The 22,604-nt window shown below is 43.1% G+C and overlaps 1 long non-coding RNA gene across 6 annotated transcripts in view; it reads right to left on the bottom strand.

Moving 5' to 3' along the window:
* LOC119563705 overlaps positions 1-22,604 on the bottom strand; it is a 588,454-nt gene that overhangs the window by 550,078 nt on the left and 15,772 nt on the right. For all 6 annotated transcript variants that reach the window (XR_005222260.2, XR_005222258.2, XR_005222257.2 and 3 more), the window contains exons 2-3: positions 12,031-12,271; positions 11,085-11,241 (exon numbers count right to left, since the gene is read on the bottom strand). This is a non-coding gene — a long non-coding RNA (uncharacterized LOC119563705). The remainder of the gene's footprint in view (positions 1-11,084; positions 11,242-12,030; positions 12,272-22,604) is intronic.

Raw genomic sequence — 22,604 nt, 5'->3', positions numbered from 1 at the left:
ACATATGGAAGGCTTGTAGAACCAGGCCTTTGTGCTGTCGGGACTTACTCTAGAATATTTATATGTTGGACTTGAAATAGCTCTTCAAAATAAAACTTAAGCATCTTCAAATCCCTCTCTTGTCCCAACATACAGTGATACAATATTCTTGATTCTCCCTTCTAGTCTTGGAAGTGCAGGTTACTTATTGTAACTGGAGGTTCTTCAAGATGTATAGTCCTATCTGTATTCTACATGTGGATATGCATGTGCGCCATGCACATGAGTCTGGAAATTCTTCAAAGCGGTGTCCATTGGCCCACACATACACGGTGCTGCTGACCGAGAGTATAAGAGGCAGTGTGGGTCGACACCACTCCAGTTCCTTCTTATCGCAAATCCAATAGGTGCTGAAGCAGAGGGGATGGAAGACAGATAGTGGAACACAGATAGGACCCACATATCTTGAAGAACCTCCAGTTACAGTAACTTCCACTTCTTCTTTGAGTGATGGTCGCTATTTGTATTCCACACATGGGTGATTGGCAAACAGTGTTCAAACTGGAGGTGAGCGTGAGGAAGTTGCTTGCAGTACTGCTGATCCCACAACTGCATCTGCCGCCAAGGCATGAACTAGAGTGTAGTATGTCACAAAGTTGTGGACAGAACTCCAGTTGGCTGCCCTGCAGATGTCCTGCAATGGAATGTCAGATAGGGATGCCGTGGAGGCAGCTTGTACTCCTGTGGAGTGAGCTGTGACATCCCCTGGGGGGGGGTGGGATTTTTGCTCTCTTTTAGCACTCTGAGGCCTTGTCTACACTACGGGGGAGATTGAGCTAAGTTACTCAACTTCAGCTATGTGAATAACATAGCTGAAGTCGACATACTTAGATCTACTTACTGCGGGGTCCACAATACGCTATGTCGAAGAGAGACACTCTCCTGTTGACTCCCCTTGCACTTCTCATTCAGGTGGAGAGCGATCTGGGTCGATTTAGCGGGTCTTCACTAGACCCACTAAATTGACCACCGATGCATCGATCGCTTCACGCTGTTCCCCCGGTAAGTGCAGACAAGCCCTAAGATGCACCCCGAAACCCACATACCTACTCTGGGAGGATACAGCTTGCTCATGTGATCTCTCTGCTATGGTGATCAGGAGTCTCTGTGATTGCCTAGTGGGTTTGATTCTCTGAAAGTAGAATGCCAGATATCAAGGTAGTGAAGTCTCGTCTTCAGAGGAAGCATGGGGTTTCATGAAAAATGTAGTTAAGTGTATCATTTGATTGACAAGGAACTCAGAAATAATCTTGGGAAGAAATCTGGAGTATAATCAAAGAGAAACCTTTTCTTTGTGAAACACTGTACAAGGAGCATCCTCTATGAAGGCTCCAAGCTTGAAAGGTGGACTTGTGAGCACTGACAGGATATATGTTTAAGCAATGGTGGGAAGGTCCTGATCAGGCCTTTCATAAGTCGTACTGTGGGTGGGTGAGTAAGGATGGAATGTCCTTCTACCGGTGGGAGGAAGGCACTAATCACTGCTAGATGTACTCACAGCAAACTAAATAGCGAGACCATCACAGACAGGAGATAGTTTAGGATAACCCGGATGATTATGGTATCTGGAGAATGTTGGTAGAGTTGTATCCATTTGGACAGATAGCAGGTTCTAGTAAAATTCTTACTACTTTGGTTAAGGATTGCCTGAACAGGGGCCGAATTTGAGCTTTCTATTTCTGATGCCCTTCCAAATACCAGGATATGAGGTGGAGTGACCCTGGATTGGGGAGCTTCATTTTTCCCCTGGCCTGGATTAGGAGATCCAGGAATGGGTGGATCCTGATTGGCGGGCGGGCAGGCATCATGAGAAGTGCTGTGAACCAGAACTGTTTGAGCCAGTAGGATGTTAGGAGAATGATGTTGGCTCTGTCACATCATATCCTCTTATGACCTGTGGAAGTGGGGGAATGGGAGAAAAGGCATATCTAAGGCTGTTCGTCCAGGACAGGGAGTACAAGGGAGTCACAAACCATGGTTCCTCTGAAACGATACAGGGGGAGTATGGTTCCTCTGAAACAATACAGGAGAACTTCTGTTCATTTGCGATGCAAAAAGTTCCAATAGCTGAGAACCCCACTGTATAAATATCTCGCTTAGGACTGTGTTGTGAACCTCCCACTCGTGCTCTGCTGAGAAGCTTGTGCTTAGTTTGTCAGCCAGGGAGTTGTGAATACTGAGAAGGTACATGGCCTGTATCATGATGCAGTTCTTGATGCACCATTTTCGAAGTCTGATGCCTTCCAGGCAATGGGGACAGGATCTCTCTCCTCCCTGTTTGTTTATATAGACCACTGTGGTGATATTGTCTGACATTATCTGTACATGGAGTGACCATGTGAGCAGAAGAAAGGCCTTGCACGCAAGGCAAACCACCCTCAGTTCCAGAATGTTTATATGTAGCCTGGCCTCTTGTGGGGTCCAGGTACCCTGAATAGTGTAGTTGTCCAGGTGAGCAACCCATTCCAGGAGGGAGGCATCCTCACAGTGGTGGCCCTGGGTGTGAGAAGGCTGAAGGGAACACTCATCATGACCTTTCCTGGGTTCAGCTACCAAGCAAGGGAGGTGATAACTCTGGTGAGAACAGCCACCTTGGAATTGATGTGGTGCTTGTTTGGTCAGTAGATCAAGTGGAGACAAACCTGCAAACACCACAAGTGGAGTCTGACAAACAGCATCACATAGGTACATGCAGCCATGGCCTAACAGTGAAAGACACCTGTGCACTGTAGTTTGCGGTCTGTAGGTAATGTGTGAAATTGGGTTGCTCATTGTATGAAACCTGTCCAAGGGCAGGAATACTCTCACTGAAACCAAGTCCATCATCACCCCTATAAAGTTTATTGTCTTTGTGGGTAACAAAATGGATTTTTCTTTATTTATGCAAACACCTAGGGCTGCTAAGAGCTGTATGAGAAATCCTGTTGCTTACCTGACCTGCTGACAAGATTGGCCTACCAGAAGCCAAACGTCCTGGAATGGAAATACCATATAGCCTTGGCATTGCAACTGGGCTGCAACCACAGAGAGAACGTCTTTGTAAATAGGGTGCTGTAAACTCGGTGCTGTAGCAAGCCCAAAGGGGAGGACTCAAACTGGAAGTGTTCCTGGCCTACCATAAAATGCAGGAACTTCCTGTGTGACGGGTAAATGTCCATGTGGAAATACGCGTCCTTGATGTCGAGAGCCTCAAACCTTCTCACTTCCTGAAGGGAGAGGATTATCAATGCCAACATAATCATCTGGAATTGCCACTTTCAAATAAAGATGTTGAGTTGCCAAAGGTCCAGGATGAGTCTCCACCCTCCATCTGCTTTGGGAATTAGGAAATACAGGGAGTAGAACCCCCTCCCATGAGGTGGGACATGCTCAACCGCTCCTCAGTGTAAAGGGGATTCTTCCTTCCACTGAATAATCACGTCATGAGAATGGTCCCTGAAGGGTAATCGGGAAGGGGGTTTGTGAGGCACGAAGGAGAGAAACTCTATGGAGCATCTCTGATGGATAATCTCCAGAACCCAACTGTCCATAGTGATCTTGTCCCACTTGTGGGCGGAGAGTCTGAGATGGCCACCAAAGATGACAGGAGAAGAGGGGGGTGGCATCAGTGGTGATACGTTGGTCTCAACAAATACATCAATAACAGTGTTTGGCTAGCAGTTGTGAATAAGTACAGGCTGTGGCAGTAGAGTGGACCGCAAAGCAATGCCACTGAATTTTCTGGTGTTAGCACAGTGGCTCAGCTGTGCGCTGATAGTAGGATGCATGAGGAAGGGGTGGCCCTGGTCTATAGAACTGGTGTTTCCTCCTGGGGGCTGGAGTATAAATCCCCAGGGAATGCAGAGTCGATCTCGAGTCCTATTGTGAGTGAAGGGACTCGTCTGTTTTCTCATTAAAGAGATTTAACTCATCAAATGGGAAGTCCTGGATGGTGTTTTGGATCCTCCTAGAAAACCTTGATGATTACAGCCAAGAGTCCCTCCTCATTACTAAACTAGGGGCCAAACCTCTGGAAGCCATATCTGCCGCATCCTGGAGGGCTACTTTTGCTACTAGCTTCCCATCATCTAAAAGAGAGTGAAATTGGGGCCTGTCCTCTGTGGAAAGCTTCTCTCTGAAATCTGCAAGCCTGGAATCAGTATTAAAATCGTATTTTGCTAACAAAGCTTGGAATTAGCAACACAAAATTGCAAGCCAGTCTCTTAAAGTTTTTATCTGCCAGTGTAGTCATTTGATATTATCGTGCAATCAAGGTCTTTCTGTAGCCGCATGTACCACTACTGAGTTGGGGAAAGGATGGGAGAATAACAATTCAGCTTCTTTAGCAGGAACAAAATATTGCTTCTCAACTCTTTTCGATGTACGGACACAGGAGGCTGGAGTGTGCGATACCATTTTGGCCGGTTCTACTATGGCCTCATTGATTGGAAAGGCAATCTTACTCAGTCCCTGGAGAGACGGAGAGGAACAGTACAACACTTGAGAAGGGCCTGAGTGCCTGCCATAATGATCCCACGGACCCCAATAAGGCCAGAAGAAGGAGCAGTCAGGTGCGGGGCACTCCAAGGGAATCAGTGCCAGCCGTCCCTTGGAAGCGTCATGTCCAGAGGAATGGTGAGCATAACTGACTGTCTGTCAGGGCTCCACTGCTTTCACAGAGATACCCATGAGGCTATCTCCACTGACTAAGTTTGGCTAATAGCCACAGATGGATCTATCCACCATGAACTTATCTATTTCTTTAAACCAGTCATACATTTGGTCTTTACAACATCCTCTGACAATGAGTTCCAAAGGCTGCCTGTGCATTTTGTGAAGAAGTTCTTGTATTATGTGAAGTGGTAAATAACAATTTCCTGTTAACATTCTCCATTCCATTCATGATTTTAGTCCAACCCCCTGCTCAAAGTATGACCAACACCAACTAAAGGCTTAAGAGCCTTTGGTGAGGGACCTTGTCACAGGCTTTCTGAAAGTCCACGTACACTATAGCACTGGATCATCCTTGTCCACATATTTGTTGACACCCTCAAAGAATTCTGAAAGATTGAAGGATCTGTCACCTAAAAATAATGGCTCGAGGATCTACCCATATCCTCTGCGGTGAAGACCGATGCAAAGAATCCTTTTAGTTTCTCCACAATGGCCCTGTTTTCCTTGAGTGCTCTTTTAAATCCTTGATTGTCCAGTGGTCCCACTGACTGTTTGGCAGGCTTCTTATTCTTATGTACTTCAAAAAATGGTGTTGCTAGTTTTTGTGTCCTTAGCTTGTTGCTCTTTCAATTCTTTCTTAGCCTGCCTTACTATACTTTTACACTTGATTTACCAGAGCTTATACTCCTCTCTATTTTCCTCACTATGATTTGACTTCCAATTTTTAAAGGATACATTTTTGCCTTTAACCACTGCTTTTATTCTGATGTTTAGCTGTGGTAGCATTTTTTTTGGTCCTCTTTCAGTTTTGTTTTGCTTTTATTTGGGGCATACAGTGAAAATAAGATAGGATCAGAGGCTAAAATGGGGAAAGAAAAAGTTAAAAATCACTTAGACAAGTTACATATCTTCAAGTCACTGTGGCCTGATGAAATATATCCTAGAATACTCAAGAAGCTGAAAAGTCATGGAAGAGGGAGAAACTCCAGAGAACTGGAAAAGGGCAAATATAGTGCCAATCTATAAAAAGGAATTACAGACCAGTCATCTTAACTTCAGTACCCAGAAAGATAATGGATCAAATAATTAAGCAATCAATTGCAAACAATTAGAAGATAATAGGGCGATAAGTAACAGTCAGCATGGATTTGCCAAGAACAAATCGTGTCAAACCAACCCAATAGCTTTCTTTGACAGGTCAACAAGCCTTGTGGATGAGGGGAAGTGGTAGATGTGGTATATCTTGACTTTAGTAAGGCTTTTCATACTGTCTGTTCAGCTATATTCACCTCTTGGACCAGATCCTGTGTTCCACATGGATTAAATCAAGAATTGTCTCCCCCCTTGTGGGTTCCAGGACAAGCTGCTCCAAGAAACAGTTATTTAATGTGTCTAAAAATTTTCTCTCTGCATCCCTTCCTGAGGTAACATACACCCAATCAATATGAGGATATTTATCCATTATTATTGTGTTTTCTCCCTTTGTAGCCTCTCTAATCTCCCTGAGCATTTCACAATCACCATCCTGGTCAAGTGGTTGGTAGCATATTCCTACTTCTATACTCTTATTATCCAAGCATGGAATTTCTATTCCTAGAGATTCTATGGCACAGTTTGAATCATTTAAGGTTTTTACTATATTTGACTCTATACTTCCTTTACCATATAGTGCCATTCCCCCACCAACACAATGTCATTCTATAGATATATTTTTACCCTGTTATTACTGCATCCCACTGATTATCCTCATTCCTCCAACTTTCTGTGATGTTTACTATATCCATATCCTCATTTAATGTCAGGCACTGTAATTCTCCCATTTTAATAGTTAGTCTTTAGCATTTGCACATTTTGTCAATATTCAATTGTTTGCCTTCATGTGTTATATTTAAATGGGATTCTTTTATGTTTGATTGTTCCTCACCAGCTCCCACCTGTATTTTACAAACTGCTTTCCCATCCTCTTCACTAGGACATACAGTTTCCCTGTAATAAACTCATCCGTAAAGGATGTCTCTGCCTGAACCATGTGTTCCTCTGCACCTGCCGGTTTTCCGCCAACCCTTAGTTTAAAAATCCTCTATAGCCTTTTAAATTTTATGTGCCAGCAGTCTAGTTCCATTTTGGTTTAGATGGAAGCTGTTCTTCCTGTACAGGCTCCTCCTTTCCCAAATGGTTCCCCAGTTCCTAATAAACCTAAAATGCTCCTTACTATACCAGTGTTTCATCCATGCACTGAGACTCTGCAATTCTGCCTTTCTTCCTGGCCTTGCGTGTGAACGGAAAACATTTCAGAGAATGCTACCATGGAGGTCCTGGACTTAAATCTCTTACCTAGACCCTAAATATAATCTCTGGGACCTCTCCTCTACCTTTCCCTATATCCTTGATACCTACATGTACCATGACCTTCAACTCCTCCCCAGAACTGCACGTAAGTCTATCTAGCTATCCCAAAAGGTCCGCAACCTTTGCACCTAGCAGGCAGCTCACCCTGCATTCTCCCAGTCATCACAAACCCAACTATCTATATTTCTAATAATCGAATCCCCCATTACTATTACTTGTCTCTTCCTAATAACTGAGGTTCCCTCCCCAGGAGGGGTATTCTCAGTGCGAGAGGATACCATGACATCATCTAGAAGGAGGGTATCAACTATAGGATTGTTTCCCTACACTCCAGCTTTACGTTCTCCTTCCCCAAGACTTTCAACCTCCTTCACAAATCAAAGTTAAGCTATAAATTGCTTAAATAAATGTGTACAGATAATTGCATGCTCTTGCTTAGCAAAAAGATGCATCAAATATAGTGTGAATGTATATATATAGTTGCAAATCAATATGTTTTAATGGTTACCAACCAACAAGAATCAATCTTTCTTTACAAAAATAACTGAAAACTAGAAATGCATAAAAATTGATCATTTAAATCACAGGGTCTCAACCTTTTTTGTATCATGCCCCACCTTAGCTGTTTTGGAGGGTTTTTAATTGGAGCCCCTCCCCTTACCTCCTACAACACCAAGAAGGATACTGCCACCTAGCGTTGCTAATACATTCATTCAGGAGATACCAGGCGAATTACTTAAATCAACATGCAAGTAATGGTACTATAAAAACATTGCCTCCCATTACATTTGAGTGGTGTTGTGACCCCCTACGCCAGATCACAACACCATTTGTTCAGATTTGGCTCAGCTGCCCTTCCATCATGCCACCCAGTTCCTTCTAGGGCCAAGTAGGGGGCCTGGACTCCAGGGCCTCCACCTCACTGCATCCCTGTTGAGTTCAGGTTCTCAAAAGTGGGAGGAATGTCCCCCCTATTTAACAAGGGGAGAGGGAATGACTCTTTCAGCCCCACATCTCCAGCACATAGCCAAGGCCTCTAGAAAGTTTGACGTGCCCTCAGGGCGGGGTGACCCTTGGGTTGAGAACCTATGATTTAAATCAAGGTTTCTTGACTGCTGATTTAAATCATGATTAAAATCAGTGATTTAAATCACTTTGATTTAAATTAATGCATCCTGACAATACTGCACAAAAAAACTCTATATCAGATAAATTTGTATTTCTGATACAAAACAAAAATAATTAGAGATAACGTAAAAGCAGCCCTAGTAAATTTGACTAAAAGCCAGTATCAACACAGTTGGGATACTTATGTGCATGATTAAATTACTCAAGTGACTAATTGTATAATTTGCTTTTCAATTACTGAATGCCCTCACTTTTAAAATTAGTCTCCTGAGTATCAAAGCACTGTGCATGTTGCTGTTAAAGTTAAAAACTTGTTATACTTTATAAGATTATTGTAACATTGTTGGCATTATATCTTGTTTAATAAAAAAGTGAATTGTGCATGTAATTTGGTAATTTAATAATGATATAGTGTTTATTATACAGGCCTAGAACGCCTTCATTTATTTTTTTTCTTAGGACAAAAGTTAAGCTCTCATATGTTTCCCTGAATAAATATTTTTGTTATTAAAAGTCTTAAATTTGTACATATTTTGTCTGGACTGTTCCTGTATGGCATGTAATTCAAAACCATTGAAAATGTAGCCTTTTTCCCACCTCAACTATCACTATGTTAGTTTACTTTCAACAATTAATAAGCATAGAGGTTTTGCTGGTGTTAAAATGCTATAATATTTACACTGGCTTGCTACTGTTGTTAATAATAAATTATAATACTAAGCACATATACAGTATTTGTAGAAAAAACACACTTATATTAACGACCCAGACCTCACAACATCACAGTTTATCTTCATTTAACAGAAAGGGGAACAGAGAGAGTGGGGTTAAATGACTCAGGAGATCATGAGTCCCTGTCTTGTTCTCACACCATGACCTCCTTAGGATATAATCTTGAGGTGCTAAGTACCTCAACTCCCAGTAAGGTTAATGTAAGTGACAGTTCCTTAGCACTTCTCATGAATACAGCAATTGAGCTATTCCCACTTTTGGGGCTCCTCTGGAAACTGAAGGATTTTCAAAGCTGAACATGGATGTTACCAAACACTTGGAAATTCAGTTACCTCTCTACATGTGCAGCTGTTTGAGTGCCCGGGTTCCATCTATATATTCAGCCATAGGGACTTTCAAAAAGCAGTAAGCATATGAAGCTATGCTAACTACTGCTGTGATCACTTGCTGGCAAATGTCAGAATTTCCCCTACTTATCTGGCCCTTAGAACCCAGCAGGAAACTATGATGTGTCTATGGGGTAAATGCAGAGTTTTAGGAAGAACCCAAACTGACCCTGGAACCATGCAAGATATCACAAGGAACAAGGGTCCAGAATTTAACAGTATTCAGACGTTGGCCTGCTCAACATTATAAGGCCTAAGTGACTTAGATCTGGTCTATGCACAAAGCTAGGCCAATTGTGAGTCCAAATGTGTTGACCTAGTTATGCACGTGTCTGCACTCAAATCTGTCTCCCATCAAAGTAAGTGGCCATTTCCAGTGATGCAGTAACACCACCTCCCTGCCTGGCACAGAGCCACAGTCAACCTATTTAGGCTGACACAGTGCAAATGTAGACACCACATCACTTGTGTCAATCTTAACAGTCCTCCAGCACCTGTCCCACAATGCTCTTGTCCTTAGGACAGTGATCACTCCATTCGCAATATTAAACTCCACTGTCCAGGGATCACAGAGACTGGAAGCCCGCCCCTCTCTTTAAAATCCCCAACTGTTTTTCACATCTTTTTCAATATTGCCCATCTCGGCAAGCACAACCAGCATCTCACTTTGTTGTGTGCAACTGACAAACTGACCATGCTGGTTTCACACACAGAGAGAGCTACTAGACACGCTCCTGCATGAAGAAGGCAAGCAGGGGCATGCACAGGAATAAAAATTTGGCCACCATAGGCACCAGCTTACTCTGGCTCAGAGGGTGCTCAACCCCCCACTCCACCACAGGTACCACCTCCACCTGCCCCCAAACCTCTACCCCTGTTCCGCCTCTTCCTGCCCCCAAACCACCCCTTCTCCCAAGTCCCCACCCCTGCTCCGCCTCTTCCCGCCCAGTTCAGCCCCCTCCCCTGAGCGTGCCCCACCTCCGTTCCTCCCAGAGCCCCCTTATGCTGTGAAACAGCTGACTGCGGCAGGCAGGAGGCACTGGGAGGGAGGAGAGGGAGGCTGCCAGTGGGTGCTAAGCACCTGCTAATTTATTTCTGTGGGTGCTCCAGCCCTGGAGCACCCACGGAGTTGGCGCCTCTGTTGGCCGCTTTTGGAGGGGCACTTTCTGTGCCCATGACCAGAGGAGCTGGCTCTCCCCACAGCCCCGTACGCAGCCCCATGCCCAGTGAAGCTGGCTCTTACCCACCGCGGCTGGAGAAGCTGGCTCTTTCCCCTCCCCCGGTGGTCCCAGGGCTGGTGGAGCTTGCTCTTCGCTGGCAGCTGGAGGAGATGGCTTGCCCCCACACGGCCCCGGTGCCAGAGGAGCTGTCATCTCCTGCCCCAGCCGAGGTCAGAGAAGCTCGAACTCCCCGCCCTGGCACAAGAGGAGTTCTGTGCCCTCACTGAATGGGGGGCCTCTTCCCCTGATTGCCCCCCCTTGTGCATGCCCCTGAAGGCAAGAAATGTTGGCTCACCTTGAAATGGGGGTAGAAGAGGCTGTGCAAGCAGTGCTACAGACCAGCCATGGAAACATCAACATCTATGAGCAGATTGCATAGAGGATGCTGGCAAAAGATCATGGCTTAGATCAGCAAGAGTGCCACATGAAAGTGAAGGACCTACTCGAGGGATACCCACAAAGCAAGGAAGGGCAACAAGAGATCTGGTGCTGCCCCACAGACCTGTCACTTTTACAACTAACTGTATACCAAACTTGGCAGTAAACCCACCAGCATCCCACAGACCACTATGGATACCTTGGAGAAGCCCGAGATGGTGACCCCTTTGTCACGAATAGGTAGAAGGATGAGGAGGGAGACCCAGTGGGAGACTCCAACCATGTTGCAAGCCAGAAACTGTTTGAAACTCCATGCGAGTCTAGACAATCACAGCAAGTGAGCACAGATGAACCTGCTGACAAAGGAGAAAGGAGCTTGGGTAAATCTGTACATGCATTATTCCTTACATCTTTTTTTTTCCTTTTCTTCAAACCACATCTCCCTCTCTCCACCCCCCAGACCACCTTTATTCCCCATGTAAAAATGGCTCCCGGCCCTTTTGCAAATTAAGACAGGTATCGACTTTTCATTGCTTTATTGGTATAATGTTAGAAAATAAAAAGTTAGGGAATATATTCTAAAAAAGGTTATATTGAAGTCCAGTTAGTCAATCCACATCAAATCAGTGCCCTGTGCTCAGATGGGGTAGAACATCCTGTGCTCAGGTAGAGGTAGAAAAAACAGAGGTTGAATCAACATATGTTGTTAATTTCTTTGACCTGTCAGATTAGGCAGGGGGACCATGCAAGTACTCTGTCAGAATAGGAATGTCTCTTTATATTCTTGTGAGATCTCAGTTAAACTTTCTTGGCTATACACTGTAATCCTCTCCTGAAAACTGTTTCTTCCACTGCGATAGGACTCTTTCCCATGCCCTCTACGATGACTTCAGCTGGCAAAACTGCAATAAACAGGCCAGCTAAGTGGCATATGGCCCTGGGCAGCTTCAAGACTCCAGTAGCAGCTGGGTTCTCTGTGCCTTTGCCACCCTCAGGAAAGAGATATCAGCCAGAATCACTGCCTGTGAAAACAGTACCATTATATTCACTGCCATTTCTCAATACCCATTCCCAGGGAGAGGGGCCAAAATGTATAGCTATGTTCAGTGGTGTACCCTCCCTCCTCCCAACCAGGCCATACTCACCATGGTTTGAGCTAAAGGCTGGTGCTGTAGCGAGATGCTCCAAAGCTGAAGTGTCAATAATCCTTTCTTATTCAGGGTATTTGTTGGAATAATATAAAGGAGTTTTGAGAATTTTCCATTGTGACTGTAAATCTAATGCTGCATCTGTCTGTTTATATCTGCAGCTTCTGGTGTAGTGGCCTTCAGGGGTCTCCCCTCCATGCCCGCTGAATGTCACCCAATGAAATTAATAAGCAGCAGACTGAAAATGAACAGAAGGAAGTACTTCTTCACACAATGCGCAGTCAACCTGTAGAACTCATTGCTAGGGAATGTTGTGAAGGACAAAACTAACGGGTTTCAAAAAAATTAGATAAGTTCATGGAGGATAGGTCCATCAATGGCTATTAGCCAAGATGGTTAGGGGTGCAGCCCCATACTCTGAGTGTCCTGGGCCTCTGACTGCCAGATGCTGGGACGGAACAACAGGGGATGGATCACTTGATGATTGCCTGTTTTGTTCATTCCCTCTGAAGCACCTGACATTGGCCACTGTTGGAAGATAGGATGCGGGGCTAGATGGACCATTGATCTGATCCAGTATGACCATTCTTATGTCTGACCCTGATCAGGAGGAGAAGGAAGAGGACTAAGGTGGATATGTTCTGTAAAATTCTTCAAGCCTTGAGTGAAGGGGACTGGACTAGAAGACCTCTCGAGGTCCCTTCCAGTCCTACAATTCTATGATTCTATAAGCCACAGTTTCCTTGTACATGATCAAACGGCTTGGAGGGCCCTTCAGAAAGTGACCATGAAGAAAGACAGAGAATGGAGACAGCAGTAGCTGCATGACAGGCAAAAGACCAGGAGGTGCAGCAGGAAAAAGACCAGCAGGCACAATGTGAAATGCACCAGGACATTATAGGTTTGCTTAGGTAGTCAATTCAAATGTTGCACACCAGGGCTGATCTACTGCTACAAAGTTCCCAGACTCAGCAGCCTTTGCAGTCCTTGGAGAACTCCGTGGTTGCTGCTCCCTACATTCCCCAACATTCCACGTGGAACTGGAGTGTACCTTCTTACCATTCCTACTCCACACTGGGGGAAAACAAGGAGAACCATAGCTACACATATACTGACCTATAAAAAACACAGATCAGTGGATTTGTATGTAGCCACAACAGACTGCTCTGAGCTACCATTTACATACATGGACATAAATGTTTACTGTTTACTTCTGTTTTCACCTTGCATTGTAACTGTGGTTCACCCTCTTAACATGTTGACAGCATGACAGCCAATATTTCACGAAATCAGCAGAGAACTCTTCTATTGCTGGCTGTCAAAATGTTCCTTTAAAGCCTCCCTCAGCCACATATGTCTATGTTGGCTCTTTGGCTGTTCAAATTCAGCAGACAGCTGGTCAGCCTTACTCATCCACCTTGGCAGCAGCTTTTCCCACTTCGCCTTACACATATATGCAATACACAACATGCAACTATAACCATTGGGATGTTTTTCTTGCTGAAATCCAATCTAGTGAGGAAACAGTGCCTGCATCCCTTCGATCTACCAAAACCACACTAAACGGTAGTTGAGACAATAGCTGAAACTTTCTTTGGTGCTGTCGAGGTGGCCAGTGTATGGCTTCATAAGCCAGGGAAGCAAGGGCTAGGCTAGGCAACCCAGAATCACTATTGGCATTTCAACAGCACCAGTGATAATCTGGTTTCAGAGTAACAGCCGTGTTAGTCTGTATTCGCAAAAAGAAAAGGAGTACTTGTGGCACCTTAGAGACTAACCAATTTATTTGAGCATGAGCTTTCGTGAGCTACAGCTCACTTCATCAGATGCATCCGATGAAGTGAGCTGTAGCTCACGAAAGCTCATGCTCAAATAAATTGGTTAGTCTCTAAGGTGCCACAAGTACTCCTTTTCTTTTCAGTGATAATCTGAAGATTGGGAAAGAATGTCCCTGCTTGCAGAGTATTTAAAAGTCTTGTATTCACAAAGATGCAAACATCATGCACCTTCCCTGACCAGTCCACACTGATATTAGTGAAACATCATCAGTCATCCTCTAATGCTTCCATAATCACAGAAAAGTAACCCTTTCTGTTGATGCACTCTGTGGCAAGGTGGCCTGGTGCCAAAATAGGGATATGCGTGCCACCTATTGCCCCACCTCAGTTCAGGAAAGCCACTACCTAAAAATCTATCCACTACTTAGAATCATAGAATATTAGGGTTGGAAGAGACGTCAGGAGGTCATCTAGTCCAACCCCCCGCTTACAGCAGGGCCAGCACCAACTAAATCATCCCAGCCAAGGCTTTGTCAAGCTGGGCCTTAAAAACCTCTAAGGATGGAGATTTCACCACCTCCCTAGGTAACCCATTCCAGTGCTTCACACCCTCCTAGTGAAATAGTGTTTCCTAATATCCAACCTAGACCTCCCGCACTGCAACTTGAGACCATTGCTTCTTGTTCTGTCATCTGCCACCACTGAGCCTAACTCCATCCTCTTTGGAACCCCCCTTCAGGTAATTGAAGGCCGCTATCAAATCCTCCCTCACTCTTCTCTTCTGCAGACTAAATAAGCCCAGTTCCCTCAGCCTCTCCTCATAAGTCGTGTGCCCCAGCCCCCTAAATATTTTCATTGCCCTCCGCTGGACTCTCTCCAATTTGTCCACATCCCCTCTGTAGTGGGGGGACCAAAACTGGACGTGGCCTCACCAGTGCCAAATGGAGGGGAACAATCACCTCCCTCGATCTGCTGGCAATGCTCTTACTAATACAGCCCAATATGCCATTGTCCTTCTTGGCATAAAGGGCACACTTTTGACTCATATCCGGCTTCTCGTCCACTGTAATCCCCAGGTCCTTTTCTGCAGAACCGCTGCTTAGCCAGTTGGTCCCCAGCCTGTAGCGGAGCATGGGATTCTTCCGTCCTAAGTGCAGGACACTGCACTTGTCCCTGTTGAACCTCATCAGATTTATTTTGGCCCAATCCTCCAATTTGTCTAGGATTACGTCCTGTACATTACCAAGAGTCACAGTCCTATGTAGCAGGAGATATTTAATGGCTCTACACACTTGGAACACAATGGCCCCCACTATGGATTTTCCAACTCCAAAATGATTGCCAATTAACCGACAGCAATCCAGTGTTGCAAGTTGCCAGAGCATGATAGCCACTTGCTTCTCTGCTGTCAATGCTGCTTTCATTTTGGTGTCCCTGCACTGGAGAACTGGGTAGAACTCAGCACCCAGCCCCAGAAATGTGGCCTTTCACATCTGAAAGTTCTGCAGCCATTGTTCATCATCCCAAACGAGCATTACAATGCAATCCTGCCAATCAGTGCTCACTTCGCAGTCCAGAAACAGTACTCCACCCCATAGAACTGCTCCGTGAATGCCAGCAGCAACCAGACATTGTTTTTCACTGTGTCCATCAGCAGCCAGGTGTTGTGCTCAAACATCTTTGCCGTCTCCTCCTCCTCCCAAACCCTGTGGCAGCAGTACTCCCTCAAGCCTTGCATATACCAGAGAACTGTGTACCCTGTATCAGCAATGCACAAGAGAATTATGCCCAATTCTGCAAGCTCCATGCTTCTGTCAGAGAGAAAGCAGACACCAAAAAGCAACAATATGTGGGACTGGGAATTTTAAAAATCAGCATGAAAATTAAGGGGTGTGAAAAGTATTTTGGGATTTAGAAAGTGGCATGGTTGACCTCTAACTCCCAGAAATCCCTGGGCAACTTATTACTATCCCACAAAGCACTCAGAAAATTGTCCCAAAAGGCATTGTGCTGTGCAGTGGTCGGGGGCACACAGGAATACCTAGTTGGGATGCACTGTGCAAGACTCCTGGTGAGAACATGCAGCACTGAAGCAAGCAGCCCAGTGTGCACGCGCCCGAGCGATATGAAAACTTTGAGTGCTGTACGCCAACATAACTTGAGTTGACGACACTTTGTAGTACAGACATGACCTTAGACAGTTAAGTCCCATTTTCAAAATTGATACAGTCACGTTACTCAGGGTCTTAGACACCCACAATATGGTAAATTCTACTCTGTTGGTTGGTTGGACCTGGGATTAGAGAAGGACAGGCAAAGCCAATAGAGAAATGGCCAACAATCAAAGACATTTTCAGGCATACAGAGACAGAAACAACAATAACAAACATTCTCCAGATCACAGAAAAGCATATGTGTACTATGCACAGTAGAACCTCAGAGTTACGAACACTTCGGGAATGGCGGTTGTTCATAACTCTGAAACATTCGTAACTTGGAACAAAACGTTATGGCTGTTCTTTCAAAAGTTTACAACTGAACATTGACTTAATACAGCTTTGAAACTTTACTATGAGGAAGAAAAATGCTGCTTTTAACCATCTTAATTCAAATGAAACAAGCACAGAAACAGTTTCCTTATATTGTCAAACCTTTTTTTTAAATCTTGTCAAATCTTTCCCTTTTTTTAGTAGTTTACGTTTAACACAATACTATAACGTATATGCTTTTTTTCTTTTTGCTTGGTTTCTGCAACTTGATTGCGTATTTCTGGTTCCAAATGAGGCATGTAGTTGACTGGTCAGTTCGTAACTCTGGCGTTCATAACTCTGATGTTCTACTGTACAACCCGCTTAATTACAACCTAATTTCTTCAAATGAAGACTAAAATTTCAATTAACAAAATTTCAATGAGTTTCAACTATATGAGAAGTTTGAAGATCATGTGTTTTTCCATTATTGAAATTACTTGGAACGAAGAAAATCCAACACAGCACTAGAGGATGCATTTTTTTAAAAATAATAATTTGAATTCAAAAACTAATTAATAGATTTACTTGTACATTCTTGAAAAATTCCTTCTGTACTCAGACCAAGTGCTGTATATTTCATGAAGACACACTGTATTCTTCATATATAAGTGAGGTTAAATCCCTACTTTAAGTGCAAAAATTAACTCTACCTTAACTATTGAGCCATAACAAGCGTCTCTGTAACGAATTTTAACAATATGCTTCTCTTACGGTGTTAGTTTTCTTAGTAAACTATTTTCTTCATTCTGTCTTCTAACTCAGCTCTCTGTAGGCCTGAGCAAAATCTCACTGAAGTCAATGAAAAGACTCCGATTCATTTCAATGCATTTTGCAGCAGGCCCTATGTGCTCTCTTCTTCTTCACCTGTATACTATCCCTTCCTAGAGCTGTATGTCTCTCAATCCTCTGCTAATTATTATTATATATTTGTATTATGGTAGCATCTGGAGGCCCCAGTCAGGAATTTGTAGTAGGCACTATGTAAACACTATGACACGGTCTCTACCTCTAAGAGGTAGACAACCAGTAATAGATAAACAACATACAAGCAAAATGTTAAAAGGACTCTCTTCAGCCACCTTACTTCTTTTCTACTTTTCTGCAATGACACACTCACCACTTTGTTCTTTGGTCTCCCCATTCTTTATAGCTCTTTATCCTTTTCTCCTTTTTATCTGTTGGCCAAACACAGTATCAAAGACTTCAGAGACCCATTTTCAGTTACATTCACTTTCTGCCCTACTCTTCTACAGCTGAGCCACACTGAAAACAGTGATAGTATGAAAAGTCCAAAGCATAGATATTTTACACTTCCCCCTTTAAAAAAAAACTAATGTGTATAGTGTACACATCTGCATCCATGAATATAACAGAAAATCCCTATCAGTATCTTATCAGAAGGTTTAACCAGGGAAAAGAGTAATGGATTTTCTAATGGAAGAATTCTGGAGGATACAATTTTCCAATGAAAACCAGAAAAGTTTCCCTTGAAGTCCCATTAATATACAGCACCACTCTTTACTGAAACTGTAAACTTGATGATTCCATTAAAAGAGAGAAGTATCCAGTGTTAGCTTGCTTTACTTGAACAGTGAATCGTTATATTTTTTTCTTTAAAAAAAAATGCACCAAGAATCACGGAATGCAACATTCACTTCCTCATTCAAAGGTCAATAATATGCATACAGCAGCCATCTAAAGCTCATTTATAAGAAAACTGAATTTTAAACCTTATAAGCCTATATTCAGTGTTAATATAATCTACAGATGACCTTACTAAACTTCCCTACCTCTTATAAATTTAAATTAATTATAGCATTTTATTTAAGTCCCCAACTTGCTGGGTGTATTAGCATATTAAAATTAACTCTGCAGGCTGTAATCATATCACCTTAATAAACCTACTTACCAGGACAAATTTGATAAAATTATAGTACCCCCTTGTGGTGTTACCTTCATACCCCAATAGGACATTTCTTAATTTTATATTTTAAAAAATCTTCTTCTGCCAAGCTTAGTGGATAACTAATTAACCTTTTCCAAAATCCAATAACAAAAAGGGAAAATTAAAAGGGCTATCACTGGAGTCTGAAAACAGATGAGATGAGATGACATTTTCCCATAAATTGAGAAAGTAATCTTCCTTAGAAACCATGTTCATTTTATATCAACAAAGACATATATAATTTTATTTTTTAAAATATGAAAAAAGCATTCTCAAGATGGTCTCCATCATGTAGCATCAATAAAATGTGCTTTTGTAAATTGAAAATCTTCAACTCACCAATTACCAATTAAACTTAAGGGGTTTCCCTTCAGTAATTACATCCTACCCTGTACCATACCTCTCTTTTGCTAAGTTTAATTGACCAGGAACTTTGCACCCAAAGATGATGCTCCTCCTTTTTTCACCCTATATCTTAGCTAAGGTTCCAGGTTCCAGCTTTGAACTAAGTGCTGACAATAGGTGTATTCTAAAATCAATAGCAACTTGATGTTTCCAAGTAGCTTCAACCAGTATTTATCTATTTTAACATTAAAAATTAAACCTGGAAGAGAGGAATTTTGAAGCCTTTGATAAAATCTTTATGAAAATCTGGAAAGGGTTAAAAGTATATATAAGATTCAAATGAAAAGTAAAGCTGAGTTTTACCTACATTAACCAACTGCCTGACTTTGGGGAGATCTGCAGATATACAAATAAATATAGCAGTGGCTGACATTCTATTTTTGGCAGCCTGGCTCTATCAGCTCTGGAGTGGGTATGTCTCCTGAAGCTGGAATTTGCACCAAATCATTAGACTTGGGGTCAGGAAGGAGTTTTCCATCAGGTCAGACTGACAGGGACCTTGGGGGTCTTTCACCTTTCCTGCAGCATGGGGAATGGATCACCTGTTCAGATCATCTGGGCATATCTCACCTAATTAAACCTTGGGCATTAGGGGAACCTTTGTCTCTCCTCTTCTCAGCCTGTGGCACACAACAGTTGACTGAAATGCATTAGTTTAACCAGAGACATTGGGCTCAATATAGAGATATATGGGTGAAACTTAATGACCTGTGATATACAGGAGGTCAGACTAGATGCTTTAATGGTCCCTTCTTGCCTTAAACTCTATGAAACATGACAAATATACTGAGCTATCTGAATTATATATGACTGAATACAACTATACAAAGATACTGTCACAGATCTCGGGTTGATGGGCACTTCCTGCTGTCTGGCCACTGCAAGACCCATAGGGTGCCTTGGTCTGCATAAACAGGAGTTTCAGAGATACTAAGTTGAGCAGAATAGTCTGACTGAGTTTAAAAGGATGGGGCTCCTGGGTCCTACTCCACAAGCCCGTTCAGTATAGTCTCAGATTCTGTAATCCTGGGAGGGGTTGAGGATAACAGCTGACCACTTAACAGCTCACCCTGGGGCTTGGTGAACCTATCCTGCCTAACCAGTATGCCAGAGTCTGCTGTCTCCTTGCAGAATCAGTGCGTGACCTGAAGCTTTCCAGAAGTCCCTTTTGGGAGCTGTAGAGCTGCTGTCCGTTCGCTCCTAGAACTGCCAGCCAACTGTCTCGAACTCATGCGGAGGAGACGCAGTGGCCGGTAGGCAGGGGAGGGGAAGATGTTTGAGACTCTGCGTGAGCGGCTGCTGAGCGTGCAGCAGGACCTCACCTCGAGGTTGAAGACTTTGGGTGACAAATCAAGAGAAGAAAAATTAGCAAGCAGAGGGCTGTTCAGTATTTGCCAAAGTTTTCTGCTTGATTGGAACTGCTCAGCAGATTGTGGCCTTGAAGGCCGCCACATACATACCATCAGAGTGTCTCTGTCAGAGAAAGGAGGCAAATGAGGAGGAGTAAGGAGGTCTTGTTTAGAGAAATGCTGCTATCATCTGATACTGCAGATAGTGAGCACAGGGCATGGAGAGAGAAAATCAGTGGAAAAACTCAGAGTTGATAGCCAGGAGAGGAGACTGGGCAGGCAGGAGTGGATGATAAATCTTATGGAGGACCAAACAGAGATGCTGAGTTCTCTGATTTCACTGCAGTCAGAACACAACCATGCTTGACTCCCGCAGCAGCCCATACAGAACTGCATTCCAAGCCCTTCCGAAATTTCCCACACGTTCCACACATGTTTCCGGCCCGTCGCAGTACCCTTTGCACTCCACCCCTAGGGAGATGTTTCATAATGCCAGCTTGACTTGCACATAGCTGTGAGAGCCTCATTTGGGAGTGCTCCTCAATGTCATGTCCTTTGTAAAAAATGGAAATCTGTGTATTCCTGTTTAATAAAAATTTAGTCTTACAAAAACAGAAACTGTCTGGAACTCCTGATTTTAAACGCTTACTCCCCCCGATACAACTGATAGGCCTGGAGAGGCAGGGTGCTGCCCAAAACAGCTCTTTAACCCCTTTGTCACTGGTGTGGGGTTCATGCATCCCATTACAAATGCCTACAGAAGGGATTACCTGTTGAGGCTGAGCTCACAAATTTATTTAAATATGGAAAAAAGTATTCACTGGATTTCATGCAAATACAAAGAGGTGTCTGTAAATCAGCATATTTTGATTACACTACCAAGGAATTCAATAATCAAGCAAAGATCATCATTATTATTGCACATGATCATAATCACTGGGCCCCCCCATCTGTTCACTGTAAACACCTCTTGTCTCTCATTTTATACTTGGATTGTATGCTCTTTGGGCAGGGACTGTCTTTTCCTAAATGTGTTTACAGTGCTTAGCACAACAGGGCTCCAATCCCTGATTGGGGCCAATAGGCACTACTGCAATACAAACAATAAAATAAATGTAAAAACTAATCATTATGCTGGTCCGGCTGAATTCCATTAGATATTTTTGCATTTTTCCATCCTTTTCTATTTTTGCTATATAGATGGAAATTTGAGAGTGCTGCCTGCTTATAAGGTCATAACTAGAGCTGGGCCAGCTGGACTGGAAAGGGTTTTCCTGTCCTGTGAAAAATTTTGCGACATCAAAATCAGGACAAAACCAAAACCTTTCAAAAATTGTCCAGAAAAATGGGGGTGGCGAAGAGACACACACACACCCTCTCCAGAACAGCCAGTAACCTGATAGTTAGAGCCCCCACCCGAGATGTGGGCTCAAGTCCCTTGGTTTCCCTGATTCAGCGCAGGAACTTCTGGTCCAATTAATATTTAACTATTTATACCAAGTAGAACAGCTCCAACATCATAGACTGATTGACATTATAGTCTGATGGGTAGGGCACTCACCTGGGCTGTGAGAGAACTAGGTTCGAGTACCTGCTTTAAATCAAGCAGAGCAGGGACCTGAACCTCAGCCCTGACAACTGGCTATTCTGGGGTGGAGTCTCTTTCTCATCAGCACTTTCTCACAAAATAATTTTGTTGAAAAATTCCCACCCAGCTTTAGTCACAACCATATGCTAGATTAAATAACCTCTAAAGGCGAAGGCTAAGATGTTTATTAGCCCATGTTACAATCCTTAATGGATTAACACGAAACAACTTAAAGATACAATATTCTATTTATTAAATATTTTTGAAAAGAAGTAATTGAATTAAAAATATTCTCTCTCTCTGACAGACACATACACACAATAAGACCAAACAAAAGAAAGGCCATCCAGGGTTTTTCCGGTAATCATGTGGACTATGCTGAAGGAATATGTAACTGAAATATTTATTTAACATCTGATTTAAATGCTTGGTGACCACCAGCAGAGGATGTCCCAGTACAGTCTCACAAAAGAAGTGGTAGAAGTCCCATCTCCTGGGACATTAAAAATTAGATTAGACAAAGAGTTGTAAGTGTGTAAAAGGGAATATCTTGCATTGGCAAACATATAACAGCTTTTCCGTCTCTAACATCTATGAGTTTCTGAAAAAGCCCCAGTACCTCTCACAGCAGGAAAGCACTCTATATGAGATTGGAGCTCCCCATAGGTCTAATTAATTTCAATAGTGCCCAAATATTAATAAAATTAATAAATAAATTTATTAACATTAACACTTCTACAGCACCTTCCATGCAAAAATTTCAAGCATTTTATGATTATTAATTAAACCTTACAACATCCCTAAGAGGTAAATAAAATTTTTCCATTTTCTAAATGGAGAAACAGTCACAGAAAGGTGAAGCAATTTGCCAAAGATCACACGGTGAGTCAGTTGCAGAACTAGGAGTAGAACCCATAACTCCTACTTTAGTCCCAGTGTCTAACAAGTAGACCACAGTACCTCCCATCAAGTTGC

The sequence above is a fragment of the Chelonia mydas genome, chromosome 12 (genome assembly GCF_015237465.2).
Source record: "Chelonia mydas isolate rCheMyd1 chromosome 12, rCheMyd1.pri.v2, whole genome shotgun sequence".
Lineage (NCBI taxonomy): Eukaryota > Metazoa > Chordata > Testudines > Cheloniidae > Chelonia > Chelonia mydas.
The sequence above is the reverse complement of the archived record's forward strand: the minus strand, read 5'-3'. Positions and strand labels throughout refer to the sequence as shown.